The 18998-nt window shown below is 42.1% G+C and overlaps 1 protein-coding gene across 1 annotated transcript in view; it reads left to right on the top strand.

Moving 5' to 3' along the window:
- The first annotated feature begins 9763 nt into the window (after positions 1-9763).
- LOC122737952 (neurexin-3-like) overlaps positions 9764-18998 on the top strand; it is a 1091749-nt gene continuing 1082514 nt past the window's right edge. Inside the window, 1 exon segment of the mRNA XM_043979962.1 lies at positions 9764-10073. The gene's annotated coding sequence lies outside the window, so the exon portion shown is untranslated.

Below are 18998 nucleotides of genomic sequence, written 5' to 3'. Positions count from 1 at the left end.
TAAGGCCGTCTTTGAACTCGGGTCCTCCTGACTGAAGGACCAATGCTCTATCCACTGTGCCACCTAGCTGGCCCATTTTTCCCCCCTTTCTCACTAAGAATCTTAAAGCAAGGTTAGATGACCATTATTTGTTGAGTATGTTGAAGGAGAGGATTCTTTTCAAGATAGGGGTTGTGTTAGATGCCCTTCAAATTCCCTTTCACCTCTAAAATTGAGTAATTCTAAATTACCACACCCACTCCCCCCAACCCCCTCCCCCCCAGCTATCTATATCATCTTACTATGAAGAAGCTGATTATACCTAGATAGTAAACTGTCTAAACTGTCCATGGTTCTTCTCTTCCCCCCCTCCCCCTTTCACTTGTGTTTGGTCAAAAATTGGACAGGAGAGAGGAGACCAAAGCCAGATCATTTATTGCTTGTAAGCAGATGTAGCAGAATGTTGAGTGGGGTGGAGAGAAGGGGAAAGGTTGCAACTCTTGGTTAAAATGAGTTTTCATTTATTCTCTGGTACCCATGGTTACATACCAGATTTTTATATTTTGAGGTTTTTTTTCCCCATAGTTAACAATTGACTAAAAGCTATTTTCACAATTTGCACTCATAGGGTGTCAATTGTAGAAATCTGTTTCTCATAATTACCCTTCACATAGAACTCTAGTTTGCTGCAAAAGTGCCCTTTGGTGAAAAAAAGTCCTACTTGACACAGATCAGCTGGGAAGCAATGTTTGGGAAGGGACTCACTCATTCATTTACTTTAATTTTTTTTTTTTTTTTTGGTGAGACAGTTGGGGTTAAGTGACTTGCCCAGGGTCACACAGCTAGTAAGTGTTAAGTGTCTGAGGCTGGATTTGAACTCGGTTACTCCTGAATCCAGGGCCAATGCTTTATCCACTGTGCCATCTAGCTGCCCCATTCATTTACTTTAGAAGTAACATGGCTTCGTGGAATTGAATTTTCCCAGGTATGGGAAAGTTGTAAAGCAGGATGTCAGGGGAAGGGAAATAGTGATGGGGTCATGGATAGAAGTGGAGGAAGCAAAGACAAGGGCTGGAAACTATATCATTTGAACTCAGAGACAAATGTTTAGAGAAGTTTGATTACTTTAATGGTTAATCAGTCATCTGCTCAGTGGGTGGCCTGTTGAGTCAACTGTACTTTTTTTTCCATTTCCAGAAGTTGGGGTAGGAGTAGCAATGATCATCTACCCACAGAAACATCATTTATTAAACTGGTACTATGCATCTATCAGTGTGTAACTAATGATAATAAAGTTTATTTATTATTATTTTTTGAGGCAATTAGGGTTAAGTGACTTGCCCAGGGTCACAGAGCTAGTAAGTGTCAAGTGTCAAGTGTCAGACTGGATTTGAACTCAGGTCCTCCTGACTCCAGGGTTGGTGCTCTATCCACTGCACCACCTAGCTGCCCCAAAGTTTATATTTAAAGTGCCTGTTGAGGGCATTTTAGTTAGGTGGTGTGGTAGATAAAGCACTACCCTTGGATTCAGGAGGATCCGAGTTCAAATCCAGACTCAGACACTTGACATTTACTAGCTGTGTGACCCTGGGTAAGTCACTTGATCCTTATTGCCCCACCCCCCAAAAAAGAAGTGCCTGTTGAAATTTACAAAGTGCTTCTTTTCTTATAACAGCTTGAAGCAGGGAGAATAGATTTTATTGTTCCATTTTATAGATAAGCAAACTGAGATGAAGAAAGCTTCCATGAGTTGCTTGTTCAGGGTCATACAGCTAATAATTATCCGATAAGAACCCGGCTTTTCTGATCCTGAGTACTATATCACTTAGGTATTTATTGCTAGCTTGTTATGTATCCTAGCTGTTACCTCACCTTGTATGAGTTATACCAACCTCAAAGGAAGAGAAATAAAATGAGGAAAAGCATCAAAGAAATAATAAAATAAAAAGGAACAAATAATGTAATGAAATAAAAATAATAAAAGAAAAAGAAATAAAGGCTGACTCAGGAGATGGTGTTTCATGACACATAAGTCAAAGTTGTTGTAGGAGGGAAATATATAGAAAGACCCCCAAACATGGTAGCATGGTAGCCTAGTCCACAGTGAGAGCTGGGCTGAAGAGGAGTTTCTGTATGGCAGAAGGAGGAAGAGTGAAGTTAGAAGTAAAACTGATGGATGGGAGACTGAAAGACGGGTAGGCAGCTGAATGGAGCTGGGGGAGGTGACATGGCGTCAATGCTGAGCAGATGGTGATCCTTGAGAAGGACACTGCAGATGGAAACAGTGTAGAGGAGGTAAGTACAAACCCACACGACCATGCCAAGAGATAAAAGGCTGAGGATCAAGACATTGGGTTAGCCTCATGTTCTACCTTCTTGAGAAGTCTTACTCCCTTTGTGGACCTTACCTATTTACCTCTCAAAGTCTCAGCTTCTTCATTTGCGAAATGAGAGAATTGGACAATATGAGTATAATCCTATGATCATATTTGTCTCTTATTTGGTTACCAAATGATGGCCATGCTTGTCTCTCATTATAACAACTTCCCATGGTAGTGATGCATCCCAAATATGGGGTGGGGAGTATGTTATCATGGTAAGGACATGGACTAGAATTTTGGACAACTCGTTCAAATTCCTGCCCTGACATATTTGCTAGATATGTGACCTTGGACAAATAACAGAACCTCTTTAGGTCTCATTTTTCTCTTCTTAAAAATGAGAAGTTTGGACTACATGACTTCTCAGGTTACTTTCTGTTCTGGATTTTATGAAGATTATGTTCCTGTCATTTATTTCCTAACAGCATCAAGTTGGAGGTCAAAATTTTCATCACAATTTTTCTGACTTTTCATTGCTTCCAATTCTATGTCTTCTTTTATATCCCAGATATAACTTTGTGCTATTCTATAGGTTTTTTTTTTGGAGGGGGGCAATGAGGGTTAAGTGACTTGCCCAGGGTCACACAGTTAGTAAGTGTTAAGTGTCTGAGGCCAAATTTGAACTCAGGTCCTCCTGAGTCCAGGGCCAGTGCTTTATCCACTGTGCCACCTAGTTATCCCTATACCTCACTTTTAATGCGTGATCTTATGGAGAGGTCACTTCTTTTGGAGGAGGTACCAGGTGATGGGTTTAGAGTTGGAAGGGACCATAGAATTAATCTAGTCCAACCTTTTTGTTTTACAAATTAAAGGATTGAAGCTGAGTCACCTAACAACCTGTCCAAGATCACACAGGTAAGTTAAATAGCAGAAATGATGCTATGCTCCCATTACCTCTCTGCATCTCAGTTTCTTCATCTGTCAAATAGGCTGGGGCCAATTCTTATTACTTCACCCCTTACCCCTTACATCTCTTGGGTCCTTGACCCCTGTCCCCTTCACTGGGGTCATACACAATTCTTGCCAGTGTTATAGTTTTCTCATGAAGAGGTGGTAAACTCTACTATGTTGATCTCTCCACAGATCCAGTCTGTTTCACTGCAGAGCATCATTTATGTGTGATGACAACATGGACATCTTTTAAGGTGTCCATCCTGAAAGGTTTCCTATGTGTGCCTCATTCTAAGGGGCTTCCTTTTACTCTCTTCCGTGGCCTTGCTGCCTTTGTCTCCCTATTCAGTTCAGCTATTTTATGAATTCAAGTTAAAAACCATTTCAGACATATTTTTAACCATGTCTTGTTTAAAAAGATCTTAGCTTTTGGCGATCATTCTTTCCTCAGCTTAGATTCTAGTGAGGTTATTTGTTGTTATTGTTTTTTTTTTTTTCTTAATCAGGCAAAAGTATTCAGTTTAAGAATAGTCTAGTGCGTGGGTCAGAGAGAGCGGTTGCTGGGGATTTAGATGAAGACAGTTGGAACCAGGCTATGCTAACTGATACTGTTGTCTCTGCCTGAGCATGAATGTAGGTTGGGCTGATGCTTCACAGCATGAGTGCATCTTAATATCATACACTTTCCACTAGGGGGCAGAGCAGTTCTGGGGTGGAGGGGTTGGGATGGGTCCAATGACAGAAACATAGAATCGTAGGTTTTGAGCTTGAAGGGATCTTGGAGGTCATTTATTCAATCTGCTCATTTAATTAAAAAAATATTTTTTTGTTGTTGTAGCTTAAAAAACCCAGTGCTGACATTTCTCAATAGCACCCCCTTCCTACCACCAATAAATTTACTTTTTGGGACAAAGTACAGTTAAGATAAACAAGTGATCATTGAAAATTACTGACAACATATGTCTCAATCTGCTCCTATAGCCCATAGGACAGTGCTCTTGATAGGGAAAAGGGTGGTCTGTTTCTTTGTCAGTCCTCTGATTCAAATCAAAACCCAACTCTCATTTTGCCAGTGAGAATTTATTTATCATCTATGTTAAGTGCTTTGGCCAATATTATCTAATTTGGTCCTCAGAACCTTGTGAGGTAGGTGTTCTTATAGCCATTTTAAAGCTGAGGAAACTGAGGCAGACAGAGGTTAAGTGATTTGGCCAGAATCCCACAGCTAGTAAGTTTCTGAGGGCATATACTAACTCAGATCTTACTGACTTCAAGCCCAGAACTCTATTCACCATGCCACCTAGCTTCCTCTAATAATAATGCTAGCATTTTTGCAGTTCTTTAAGGTTTTCAAATCTTGCTTTACAAATCTTATCTCATTTTATCTTCTCAACAATCCTGGGATTTGAGTGTTATCATCATCCCCATTTTTACAGATGAGCAAACTGAGGCAGACACATGTTAAGTGATTTGCCCAGGATCACCCAGGTAGTAAGTGTTTCAGTCTGGATTTGTACTGTATTACCTGGCTGCCTAGAGAGTTTGATGATTTGTGCAAGATTATACAGATATCTTCTACCTGTCTTAGGGAGGGCAGCCAGGCTTAATGGGAGAAGTAATGTGTTTCTGATATGAGATTAATGAGTCACCATTATGATGCAGTTATTAGTTGCCCAAGAATGAATTCATGCAGCTGTGTCATGACAACTATACAGAGACAGTCCCTGCCCTCTAGGGACTTTTGGTTTAAAATAGGTCAATAGTCATACAGATGGCCTTAGAAAGTTGAAGGGAGGCTGAAGTTTAAAGGAGATAAAGACAATCTTTGAAAGTCTTATTTTGAATTATTATTTTTAAGGAATCAAAGGAAACTAATGTAGCAGAAACAAACAAAAAGACCAAACCATGAAATATTGACATTTTACCTGTACCATAATTGAGATTTGACCCACGGGGCAGCTAGATGGCTCAGTGGATAGAGCACCGGCCCTGGATTCAGGAGTACCTGAGTTCAAATCCAGCCCCAGACACTTACCACTTGCTAGCTGTGTGACCCTGGGCAAGTCACTTAACCCCAATTGCCTCACAAAAAAAAAAAAAAAAAGAGATTTGACCCAAAAAGAAGGGTCACAAATTTTTTTGGGGGGTGGGGCAATGAGGGTTAAGTGACTTGCCCAGGGTCACACAGCTAGTAAGTGTCAAGTGTCTGAAGCTGGATTTGAACTCAGGTCCTCCTGAATCCAGGGCCAGTGCTTTATCCACTGCACCACCTAGCTGCCCCCAAGGGTCACGAATTCTTAAAGATGACATAATTTTGCATACTCAAATCGTAAATACATCCATTTTCCTATCAAGCTGGCTAACCACTCTGCTTTCCTAGCTTGAAGCAACACCTTTGTCTTTCTTTGATACTTTCTTCTATATGTCTTTTGGCCAGGTCCGTGGATCCTGCCTCCAGTCCAGCCACATTTCTCACCTCTCATTTGATCTGGAAGGAAGATGTTACCCCAGAACAGTCAGATTCTCCATCTTAGCTAGATTCCCACACTCATATCAGTTTGGTCCTTTATTTTTATTATTTTATTTTATTTTAGGTTGGTTCTAATGTTAGACTCTCCATGACTTGCAAAAGATGCCTCAAGGTAAAGAGATTGTGTCTGGGTACCTGCTGGGCTGCCATGCAGAGATAATGACCTATCCATGTCTAGAGCTAGCTGCATGGATAATCGAGAAAATGGACAGCGCTCACCATTTGTTTTTGGAGACTCCTTTCCCCACCTGGGGCCTGATTTTGCATCCTGCACATAGCAGCTGTGGGGTGGCTGATGTATCCTTTGGAACAGGCATCTGGATTAGAAAATTCTTTGTCTTCTAGAACCCCCTCATTCAATTGGTTTCCTCTTCCCTCAATCCCCTTTTTCTTGGAGTAGAAGAAGCAGAGGCCCTGCCTCTCATAAAGTGTACCTGCTTAGGTTTCCCACTGCCTGCTTCTGACACTGTCTATCTCTTTGCTTTTGTGGCCATAGGGGATGACTCCAAACTGTTTCCAAGGTCTTGCCCAGGGTGGTATAGAAGCAGCTGTCATGGAGACCTGGAGAAATTTATTTTTGTTCGTTTTTCATATTGCCAAATAATTCTTCTGATTAAAGAGCTCCTGGCTCTACTGCAGTGCTGCTTGAACTGCATAGGGAAAATTTGATAATACTAATTAATAAACAGTCACTTATTAATAACAGTGGAAACATCATCAGGCAGATGACAGAAAGCCAAATAAAACTCCAACCGACCAGAGACAGTAGCAGCAGAGCTCACACAGGGTGGAGGTGTTTGCTTGCCAATGCCAATGGAACGGAGAAGGGAAGAGTGAGCCTGAGCTGTCTCTTTCCAGCACACTTTTCTTGGGGCATCATGAAAACTACATAATAAGTCCAATATTATTTTCAGGCTTGATTAGCAAGAAACATTTACCTTCACCCCTAACCTTGCATAGGGGAAGACAAAATCCTGGGGGTAACTCATCATTTAGATGTAGGGGGATTCTTATTCTCACTTGGAGCTGGATGAAACCATTCTTCATCCCAAACCCAAAACATCAATCTGGCAGAATGAAAATGGGAAGCAGAACCTGGCTAGTTTTCCAGCTGAGTCAAATGAAATGATGCAGACACACAGCAACAGGGAACAGAGTTAGGTTAATAAGTGTGCATTTTAAACAAGCATGAGTACATCCTGCTTTCCACAGGAGTATCTCAGAGGAGTTACGAGCATTAATGGGTTGCAAGTGTGATGGTCCCTGGTTTGCTAATGAAGAAAATAGAAGCTCACAGAGGGGCTGATGATTTAGCTAAGGTCATATGGAAGAGTTAGTGACAGAACTGAGAACTGGAAAGGCCCAGGGCTCTTTGGTCCCTCATCCCCCCAGAGCTTTCTCTTTCATAACCAGGTATTGCTGGTCACATGGTTGTGATTATTTGTAATCTGACTATTGTAATAAAAATTCTATTATATTTTTTAAGAGATCCTTTGCTCTCTTTGATTCATCTTTTCTGATTCTTTTACCCATTTAGCTCATGGAGTGCTCTCTCTGTCTCTCTGTCTCTCTCCCTCACTCTATCTCTTCTCTCCTTTCCTTTCTGTCCTTCCTTCTTTCCTTTTTCTCATTCCTTCCTTCCTTTCTATCCTTTCCTCTTTTTTCTCTTCCTGCTTTCCCTGCTTTCTTTTTTTTTTTTTAAGTGAGGCAATTGGGGTTAAGTGACCTGCCCAGGGTCACACAGCTAGTAAGTGTCAAGTGTCTGAGGCCGGATTTGAACTCAGGTACTCCTGACTCCAGGGCCGGTGCTCTATCCACTGCGCCACCTAGCTGCTCTTTTCCCCTGCTTTCTTTACCTCTTCACTCTTGCCTGCTTTTTAAAAATTGCTAACACTGACCTTTTTTTTCCTCCTCAGGTACTAAAGAAGACATGCAGGTTAACAGTGTGCCTACACTTTGGAGTGCAGAGCCTGTAGCCTGATATGATGTGCGGACTTTGGGAAATGATGGGTAAGGATATGAAGGAGATGTGTAGCAGGTATGATGGGCAGGGGAGTACTAGAGAAGCAAGATATTTCTTTGTGTGGCTAAAGCAATTGAGGCCTAGTTTTACAGAAGGAATAAATGTTTAGGATAGGACCAGTTTCATTTGTGTCTTTGTATTCTCAGATCCTATTACATAGTAGGTATTATGCTTATTGATTAATTGGTAAGCTATTTAATGGTAGTGGAGGAATGTTTCATCTGTGTGTTATGTGAATTGTATTAGCTCTTGTGAGGGATACAGAGTTATACATAGTCCTTGCCTTTAAGTCTAGTTTGGAAGATACATATTTGCATCTATATACCCAAAAAATTAATAACACAATGTAATATAAGTATAAAGAGCAGTACATTTTAGTTAAATGATTCCAAGTATCTGGACTTGGAATCAGAAGACCTGATCTTTGGTCTTGGTTTGATTTTTTTTTTTGTTTAATTTTTAAATCTTTTGTGGGGCAATGAGGTTAAGTGATTTGCCCAGGGTCACACAGCTAGTAAGTGATCTTTGGTCTTGGCTCTTCTACCTACTAACTCTGTGATTTGGGGCAAATAACTTCACCTCTGAATAATCTGTTAGTCCATCTTTAAGATCAAAGCAATAATTTGTACTACTTACCATACTATCTTGTGGTAGAGCAAATGCAAAAATGGATTAAAATGCTAAGAATTATCAGCTATTACTGTTACTGCTTTTCCTACCAATTATGTAAAGAGAAGGCATTTAGGTAGACAAGGTACAGGGAACAGCTGTGGTATAGTGGATAATGTAGAGGGCTGTGAGTCAAAGGACCTTATGTTGAGTCCCATTTTTACTATTTACTACCTGTATAAACTGGGGCAAGGTATTTAATCTGATATGGGCTCAGTTTCTTCTTTTATATAATGATGCTGGTGGTGGGGAGGAGAGTGGACTAGATCAGGATTTTTAAACCTTTTTTGATATCATGGACTCCTTGTCCAGTCTGCTAAAGCCTATGGACACCTTTTTAGAATAATGTTTTTAAATGAATAAAATATATAAAATTACAAAGGAAGTATATTATATTGAAAAACAATTGTCAAAATATTTTTCTATAAATAATATAAGTACATAGACCCCCAGCTTAAGAATGCCACTAGATGAGAAAATCACTCCCTTATACATACACCTAGCTCTAAATTCCATATTTATCATCATAGATAATATGATCTTTACCCCTTTTTCCTCATAATTTCATGATCTTTCCAGTCCCTAAAACATGCCCAAATCTTTTTCTAGAGAGAGAAGAAAGGAGAAGAAATGCAGGAATTAATGTCACTAGGTGTCTTGTGTTGATTAAATAGACAACAGGCAAACCTTCAGCCTTGCACAGCCAGGGATTCCACTCTTTACACCTTATTTAGGTCTGAGTTAGGGAAAAGTTTTCAGTGTAGTTCGGGAATTTTATTTGGCAGTTCTATTAGAATTCAGAGACTAGGCTCCATTAGGAAGCTGCCTGACTTGAGTTGTTGTCCAGGGTCCTGAACCGAGGCACGCCCCCATGGCTGTCACAGAAAGGGAAGGGGCTAGTGAGGAGAGGTAGTAAGGCTGGCTGGAATGTTAAGCAAGTAAAAAACTCCACCCTTCGTGTGAAATAAATACACATGTATCAAAAGCAAGTCTCCTGTGGCACTTGGCTCAGTATAAATGAGGGCTTTTTCCCTTTTCCAGTTTTAGTAAGTAGCCTTCCTCTCAGGGTAGAGGGAGAATGGGGCTCCAAAGCACCTGCTTCTTAGTCATATGTGGCTGGAGGATGTCCCCGATTACATCTTCTCAGCTGTTTGCAAAACAGCCAGGGGAGGAGGTGAAGCCCTGAGCCACGCAGCCAGGCTGTCTCTTTAAATGCTGGGGTCTGTGTGGAAGAGGGAGGGACTGGCTCTGGAGTGCGTGAAATTCCTGGGCTCCTCCGACAGTCTCAGGCAGAGAGCTCAGCCCTTCACATCTCCTCTTGCATGCAACTCACTGAGAGGGAGAGGCAAGCAAGACCTCCCTTCTCCGCCGGCATCTCAAGCCACCAAGGACCTGCTTTCACACCTCCAACACTCCCCCTCCCTCCTTCCTTACCACTCCCTCCCAGAGAGAGCAAAAGAGAGAGAGAGAGGGAGAAAGACACTGATTGGAATCTTAGCCTTCTCCAAGAAGAAACATACCCAGCAAACTCAGTTGATTAAACATCAAACAGACAGACAGACAGACAGACAGACCCTAAAGACTCTGCTCAGCTGGAAAGGTAAGACTTTGGTGGGAAAGGGTAAAGCATCAGAAGGACAAGAAACAACCTGAGGTTCCAAGTGTGTCTTGGGAAGAGGTTGTGCCTGAAATGGTAGAAGTTTTCAGTTGGGAGCTGCCAACCTAGATTTTAAAAATATTTTTGGATCCTGGATCACTGAGCTTAGGCAGATCATGGTGATGGTTTCACATTACCACTTTTTCCCTCAGTTCCTGTTGGAAGTTAAATCTTTTCCCACTAACAGCTAAGAAAATCAGAAATTTTTTTTCAGTTTTTTTCTTGCTTTTACCCCCCTCCCCCCCATTTTTTCTCACTGTACTTAGATTTATAGATTCAGGAGAAAGACAACCATCACTTCATTCGGGGCTGAGACTTTTTGGTTCTCTGTGTCTACTTTAAATTTTTTTTTTCTTGCTTCTGGGAAAGGCTCTGATTAGAATGAAGAGAAAAGGGGCAGGGATAGGCAAGGAGTCCAGCCTAAATAATGACAGGCTGCTTGGGAGCCAAGATGTGTGTTTGTAACTGGGGTGTGTTACTTGAGGATGGGGCTTTAAGCTGGACTCCTTGCAGTCTTGCTCTGAAGGTGGGCAGACTTGGGGGAAGGTGAAAAGGGAGGGGTGTGGAGTCTGTGTGCGAGGGAGTGTGCATGAGCAAGCCTCTTTGGATCCGTTACAGGGGAAATCTTCTTTCTCTGCCTTCCATTTGTTTATATTAATGATTTAGTAGCAGGCTTGCCTGAAAACTTCCACTGTATGAGCATTGTGGGTTTTTGAGCTCTCAGTGACCTTAAAGGCTGGTTCGATGCATTGTTTTTTCAAAACTCATTGTGCTATTCCAGAGTTTGGGCTTCTTCTCTCTTTCTTTTTTAAACCACAAAACTTAACTGCTTTAGTATCATCATTGAGATAATATTGATTAAAAAACAAAACAAAACTCCCCCCCCTCCTCAGGACAGTGATGTAATACTTACCTACGGGTACTGACTGTGGTGCTTTGCAGGTGACTTCTCCTATGATTACTTAAGAAACATTTTTTTTTTAAATTCCTTCCACCTCCAATAATCTCTCCTCTTGATTTTGTCAAAATACTTAGAAAAAAAATAAATGGAGAAATGGAATTTCCGCTCTCCTTTATGGAAGAGTTAGTACAGGGTATGATCTTTTCCCTTTCTTTTTAGTCTTTGCCTTTTGGTTTTTAATTACAATTTTTTAAATGCAAAGGTCAGAGATCAGTTGGCTTGAGAGAGCCCTAGGAAGAGGAAGGCATTACTTTACTACAAGAAAGAGAAGTGGTTGGAACCAAACACCTTCCTTCTCTATCTCTTCCTTATGCTATTCCCAGCTTTGGGGGGAAAATTAGTTTTTTTTCTTGCGATCACAAGCACACTAATCTTCTTAATTCTTTCCCTTCCCAGAGTCATCCCTCCTGTTCAGTGGGTAACCCTGCTCAGGAGAGATAGATACGGCTATGTCACAGAACCTTGATGACAGCGTAGTTTAGGGGCCGAGGGTATTGTTCACCTTTGTGCTGGTTGTTTGGTATAAATTTGAACTCCCTGGTGACGCTGATGACACGGTTACCAAGATGGTAGATTTGGGAAGACCTTTCAGGTTAGGGGGGAAGATATTCCAAAGAATTAGCCCTTTGTAAATTGGTCTGTTGGCTAGAGCCTGCCATCGCTAATCAAGGGCTTCTGCATCGCCACTCAAGTTAAGATGGTCTGTGTGGTAATGATAGGCAAGTTTACCTAAGGGCTATTGGGTTTGCAAGGTTGGAAGAGAGACAAGTGAAGGCTTTTAAAAAAAATCTTAATCTTGTCTTAAGTTCCGATGGGCAAATGGTAGTTCCATCAGTAGCCAGTTAGGCTGAGATATTCCTATTGTTTGAATATTTGGGCGGGGGTGGGGACTAATACTCTTTGCCCATTTCTTACATACTGGGGTTCATTCTGCAAGACAACTCCCTTTTGGAAGAGGGAGAGACTGGGCAATGGAAGTTCACTGTTAAAGTAAGCAACAGGGCTAGGTTGAAAAAAAAATTTAAGCCAACTGGACTATGAGAATATCCCCCCACCCCCTTCTTTTTCTGGAGCTTTCGGGCATCTTCCAGTGAATTTTTAAAGGTGCCTCTTCAAAGGAAACCAGAAATAAAATGGATACTAGGTTGCAAAAGATAACTATTCCTTTTGGATCTCCAGTTTTCCCCAATATCGATGGGTGTTATAGCTGGGGCCTGACCTTCTTTTTATAAAAATAAATGCTGCGTTTCCAATGAACATGTTGATTATTCTGTCTATATTAAGGGGGAAAGATGTACGGAGGTGGATTAGTGGTTGTGATTTTGAGATCGGCTACCCAGATTTTTTTTGGGGGGGGTAGTAATGTTTGTGATGCTGTGTCCATTGTAGGATTTTCATTTGTCTTTGATGGTGGGGGAGGATGGGGATTAGTGGGGACAAGGTGGATGGAGAGACTTTAAAGAGTTGGGGTGGAGAGGACACAGAGGTGATGTGAGGAAGTCGCTGATTCGCATAATGCGTGCTCTACCTTTTCCTCTTCTTTCGCTCTTAAAAAAATTAATCCATTATCTCTAAAAACACATTATTCTTCAGATTGGCCTTTTAACAAAAAAAGAAAAGGAAAAGAGGGGAGGGGTTAATTTAGTGAGGGGGGTTGGGTCTGCCTGTAATTAGCCCCACTGCTGCAAAACTGAGATACAGAAATCCATCTGCACCAGTATGGGGGGGGGGGAAGGAGAGACAGGGGAGAGATGGAGGATGGATTGTCAATCTTCGATGAACAGTGAAGCGGTGTTGGCATTTGGATATTGTATATGTTCATGCCCTGGTGTGTACGCATTTTTTTTTCATCTGATCACCAATTTTCCCCCCAACTCTTTTCTATGTTTCCCGTCCATCTCTACACATCCTTCCTCCCCCCCCCCCCGCCCCAACCCCTTCAGGCTTCTTGTTTCTCGATGAGCGAATTCTGTTTCGTCCTGATGGCTCTGCGGTTCTTTTTTTCATTTTTTTCGCAACACAACAGTGGCACGATGGCCTTTGCTACATGCCACACGGATGCAGCCTTCTGATAGGAGGCTAAAGTCAGCACACATGTATGTTCACACACACACACACACACACACACACACACACACACACGAAGAACCAATGGAGAGCTTTATTTTATTTTGTTTCCCTCTACCTTTTAGCCTCTCCACCATTACCTTGACTGTGTTTCTTTTCCCTCCATTAACAAATGGGAGATGCAGCAAATATCATAGGCACGTCCGCTCCACCAACCTCCTTCTCTTACTCGCCATTATCCTTCCTGAATGCTGGCTATGTCGCACTTCATGGGATTAGTGTATTTGAGGGTATTTGAGGAGGGGTGGTAGGGGGCTTCTATGAGAAGGGAATGAGAGTGGGGGAAGCAGATGATATTAATGACTTTTTTTTGGACCAAATGAGTGCCCGGTGATAATGATCCAATTTAACCATCCGTGAAATCTATGTTTGCGACACACTGGAGGGGAGGTTACACCAGGGGAACATAGGCAGGGCTGGGTTACCTCTGGAGAACATGATGCTTGCATACTGGAGAGACTCATGCATGCGGGCATGAACACACACATATGATGGCACAAAGCTCTGATCGGTGGGTTGTTGTGTGCTAGAGGGCATTGCAGAGTAGACCAAAGAGAATGTATGGTTGGTTGGGAGCATGAAGCAATGTCTTTGTCATAGTCATACTACATGAATATCAGTATGTATAGCCTACAGATATAATGGATTTTATTTTGTATGTGTATATCTTGCATCCTGGGTAGTATCTGGGGTTATGTTTGACATATTTCTGTGTTTATATCCTCAAATTCTTTATGTGCTGAGGATTGTACAGAATGGGATTGCCAACATTTTATATGTCATTCCAAGCTGGAGGCTGCATGTCTTTTGTATGGTGTGTGTGTGTGTGTGTGTGTTTCTGTATATGTGTGTATTTTTGAGCTTTGGGCATGTGTGCGTGAGCGATTCTGGAGACTTGGTTGTTGGCACCATGAAAGGGCTCTTACCTTCCCTCAATAGCATATATGGGGTGAGGGGTCAGAAAGCAGAAGAAGAGGAGACCGTGAGAGAGAGCAAATGAGTGATTTTTCAGGCAGATGCAAAGGAAGAAAACCCCCTCACTAGTCTCCGGTGGGAAGCCTAGTGTGTGATTCCCACGTCCACCAAGTGAGTCCGTGGGTGGATGTGATCATGGACGACTGGTGGGCGGACACAGACTAAAGCGGGTGGAGGGGATGAAGTGGGCGAAATAGAGGGTTTTCCCAGCTACCTAGTCAGAGCCTTTAGTAGGGAGCAGAAGCCTCTGTGACACTCACCGCTTCTGTCCTTTCTTCGGGCATTAGTTCTATTCTCTTGTGTCATCATCCCTCTCCTCTGAGGCTGCATTGTGGACCCCTTCAAATCACCCTCTGTTATAAAAGACATTTCTTTCCAATCAGCCCATTCCTGATGCTCTCCTGGGTCACTATCAGTTTAATTACTGGACGCCATTTTTGCTTTGCTTTCAGGTGAAGGTGTCACTCTTTTTTTTCTTCTGAACCATGAGTAAAGTGTATATCCCTCCCCCTTTAAATGAAAAAATAAAAGAATGTGCCTTGATTAATGCTTCCAGTTTCTCCCCTGTCCCTTCTTGGATCTGACCTTGAAGAGTCAGGGGAGAAATACTCTTGTGCCATTGCTGGAGTGCTAAGGACAAATCAGGCAGCAGGATGCTTGGAGAGAGAATTTGTCACACTTCTAAGTCTCTTCCCTCTTTCTCCTCTTCCACCCTTGTTCAGTCTGCTCCCAACTCCTTCCTGCTTGGTCCCTACTGGGTTGAGTATAGTGGGTGTCGCTGTTCTCTGTGTCTCTGTGATATGCAGGGAAATGAGAGTACTTTTATCCCATCACCATCTTTTCTTCCAATCTGAACCCTGGTCCTCAGTTTGTTGGAGGTGTTGCAATGGAGATGTAGTCTCTGGAAAGCCTACAATCAAAAAATATATACTTCCTTGTGTCTTTCTGCACACACAAATGATTGCATAAGCCATCCCCCCACCTCAATATCCCACTAAATTAGACACACCTGCTCCGTAAAGAGCTGTTGAGCTGCAGCTCTGACACTTGAGGGCCAGAGATGGCCGTGATGCAGATGAAATTAATGCAGTGTTGTTTGTTTGTTTGTTTTTAATGATTAGAGCAAGAAGCAACAATGGGGTTGGGGGAGCTGGGGCAGCTTGTGGGCCTGGGTAAGTGTGCTCTCATTCCAGCAGCCCAAGGAACAGATGCTTTCCTTCTTCTGCTTTGAAGAATATTGCTTGCAAAAGTGGGGCCCTGTCGCTCATTGCTGTACTGTGTGTGTGTGTGTAAAATGTTGGTGGTATGAGAGGAAATAAATTGCTGTTGTTTCCCAGCTGCCAGGACCTTTCCATGTTCCCCCTCATTCTCCCTGCCTCTTTCAGGCTATTTGTCCACCATTCATCCATGATCACATGAACGTAAGTATTCACTTGGTGGTCCCCATGGGTCAATCATAATATTTTCCCTTCAACCTCATTTAGCACATTGTTTTGTAGCTCTTTAATGCCCATACACCATGGTGTGTGTGTGTGTGTGTGTGTGTGTGTGTGTGTGTGTGTGTGTGTGTGTGTGTGTGAACAGCCAGGTGATGCAATGGATAGAGTGCTAGGCCTGGAATCAGGCAGATCTGAATTCAAATCTGGCTTCAGACATTTACTAGCTTTGTAACCCTGGGCAAGTCACTTAACCTTGTTTTGCCTCAGTGTCGTCATCTGTCTAATGAGCTGGAGGAAGAAATGGAAAACCACTATAGTCTGTTTGCCAAGAAAACCCTAATTGGGATCACAAAGAGCTGGCATGTCTGAAAAATGACTGAACAACATGTGGTTAGATAGATAGATAAATAGATAGATGATAGCATTGGTTTCCTATTTCACTATTAGGTTGGAACCTCTATGAGAGTAGAGACCATGTCTTATCCAGACTTTGGATTATCCGCATCACTTAACACTATATTTGGCACAAAATAGTTGTTTAAAGAATGTTTTTTATTTGTGCTGCTAACACATAAGCAAATCATAGGACATCATAGAATTGAAGAGTTGAGAAGAACCTTAGTGATGAGATCATCTTGTTCAACCTCCTTACATTGATTCTACTTAGTTTTTTTTTTCCTTTGATGAAGCTGTAATTTTGTGACTGTATTATCTTCACCAATGAAGATCACCATCTATTTAAGAGTTGACATGACAAAAAGAAATCCATTAACCAGTGTCCAACCTATGCTTATCTAAGTTGCTCCTCAGGTAACAGTAACAATCAATCTTCAGATTCCTTTGCAAGGCATTTTATAGCTTCTTTGCTGCAATAACCTTTGAAAACCCAAAGTCTCCTTCATGCTTTGAAGTATCAGAACAGTATGGCTAAGTGATTTACCCAAGGTCACACAGTAAATTAGGGGCAGAGATGTGGACCAGATGCCCATTTTCCTGACTCCCAATTTGGTATCATTTCACTATACTATGCTGCTTATTGTATGGTTGTGTTTGTTATGTGAGGCATGCAGGCAGCAATGCCTATTTGATGCACCTAACATCCCATTTTCCTCCTTAGCTAAGAGGGTATTTTTAGGGTGTGACTTAACTGAACATGCAGAGCTAGTTTGAACCCACAAGGAAAACCTCCAATCCAGTTAGAATGTGAATTGGTTACTAATGATCTCTCTTTAAAAAAAAAAAAATCAACATTTTAATTTAGAGTTTTGAGTTCCAAATTCTATACCTCCTTTCCTCCCTTCTATCCTCCCTCCCTGAGGCACTAAGCAATCAGATTTAGGTTATACATGTGCAATTATGTAAAACGTTACCACATTAGTCATTTTGTATAAGAAAACTTGAATAAAAGAAAAAATGAAAGAAAGTGAAAAATAGCACGCTTCAGTCTGTGTTCAATCAATATTAGTCCTTTCTTTGGCAGTGGATAGTATGCTTCATCATTAGTCCTTTGGGATTATCTTGCATCATTGTATTGCTGAGAATAGTTGTCATTCAGTTCTTCATCAAATAATACTGCTGTCACTATGTACAATGTTCTTGTTGTGCTCACTTCACTATATATCAGTTCATATAAGTCTTTCCAGGCCTTTCTGAAATCATCCTGCTTGTCATTTCTTATAGCACCAATGATCACTTAATTGCAAATTTTGTTGGCCATTTCTCAGTCTTCATCCCTTTTTGACCTCTCTGCTATATTTGATACTGCTGATCACTCTTTCCTTCTATATACTTTGTTCTCTGTGGATTTTCATGACATTGCTCTCTACTGTCTCAGTTTCCTTTGCTGGGTCATCATCCATGTTCCACCATCTATATTTGAGTGTCCCTTGGACCTCTGCCTTGGGCCTTCCCCTCTCTCAATGCACTTGGCTTTTTTTTTTAAATCAGCTTTCATGAGTTGAACTATGATTTTATGCAGGTGACTCTCAGATCTACATAGCAAACCTCAGTCTCTCTCCTGAATTCCAGTTCCATGTTATCAACTGTTGGTTAGATTTCCCTGGGTTTTATGGGCATCTCCTTTGGGAGGTTTGTCATGCCGGAGTGGGAGTGGGAATAAGCTCCCACTCTCTCTAAAATGCTCCAATAGCATGTGTCTCAAATAGCCTCTGACAACTGAAGCCCAACTCCTGGCCTTGTTGTGGCGGAACTGTTTCCACTAATGGGAGAAGGGGTGAAGGCAAGTCACTGGTGCCTTAAAACCAGTCACTTCAGGCAGGTAGGGCTCGTTAGCCTTGGCAGGCAACCCACCTAGGGGAAGGAAACCCTAATTTTTTTTTTTTTTTTTAGTGAGGCAATTGGGGTCAAGTGACTTGCCCAGGGTCACACAGCTAGTAAGTGTCAAGTGTCTGAGGCTGGATTTGAACTCAGGTCCTCCTGAATCCAGGGCTAGTGCTCTATCCACTGTGCCACCTAGCTGCCCTGGAAACCCTAATTTTAAACCTCCGCTGCCTTGCGGCTATACCCATATATGGGAAAGGCTTCAGGAGTTAACCCGGAGGAAAAATCAGGAGTTGGAGTCCCTTAGGCAGTTGGATGTTGGACATCACATCCCTCTGGCAACTCCTGCAGCGGCACTGGTGCCAAACTGTATTGGCTCTGCCTCTCCTTTGGATCCACCAATGTTGCGGAGAGGAAAAACCTGCTGCATGGGCAACAGCTTGTTTTCCAATTGATCTGCTCAGGCCAGCACCGTGGAAAAGACACTCCAGCTACTCCTCATGGAGAAGGTACAACACGGGATGCGGCAGTTACTGGTTATAAGTCACTCAGGAGCTGTGGCTCCCATATCGGACTGCACAGCCACACTGTGGCCTGTGGCTCTTCAAGGTGCTGATCCATGGTCCTCCACGACTGGTGGAGGCCTACTACTACTATGGGCATCTCAAACTCAATAGGTCTAAACCAGACTCATTATCCTGGCTCTCCCTGACTCCAACCTTCCATCTTCTTCTCCACTCTAATTCATTTAAGAGTATCAGGAAGCAGCTAGGTAGAAAAGTGGATAGAGCACCAGCACTGGAGACAGGAGAACCTGAATTCAAATCCAGCCCAGGATCCATACTAGATGTGTGACGCTGGGCAAGTAAATTAATCCAAATTGCCACCCTCCCCCTCAAAAAAAAAGTACTATCATTCTTCTAGTTACCTAGGTTTATAATTTTCTCAACTTTACCTCTCCCTTACCCCTAATGTCCAGTTACTAATCCCTTACTAAGTTTTCTTCCACAACATATCTTTCATTTTTCTACTTCCTTCTACTCACAGATCAAAATCTTAATTTAGGATTTTATCACCTTTTATGTG

Source organism: Dromiciops gliroides, chromosome 2 (assembly GCF_019393635.1).
Source record: "Dromiciops gliroides isolate mDroGli1 chromosome 2, mDroGli1.pri, whole genome shotgun sequence".
Classification (NCBI taxonomy): domain Eukaryota; kingdom Metazoa; phylum Chordata; class Mammalia; order Microbiotheria; family Microbiotheriidae; genus Dromiciops; species Dromiciops gliroides.
Note: the sequence above shows the minus strand (reverse complement) of the source record. Positions and strands in the feature narration are given on the sequence as shown.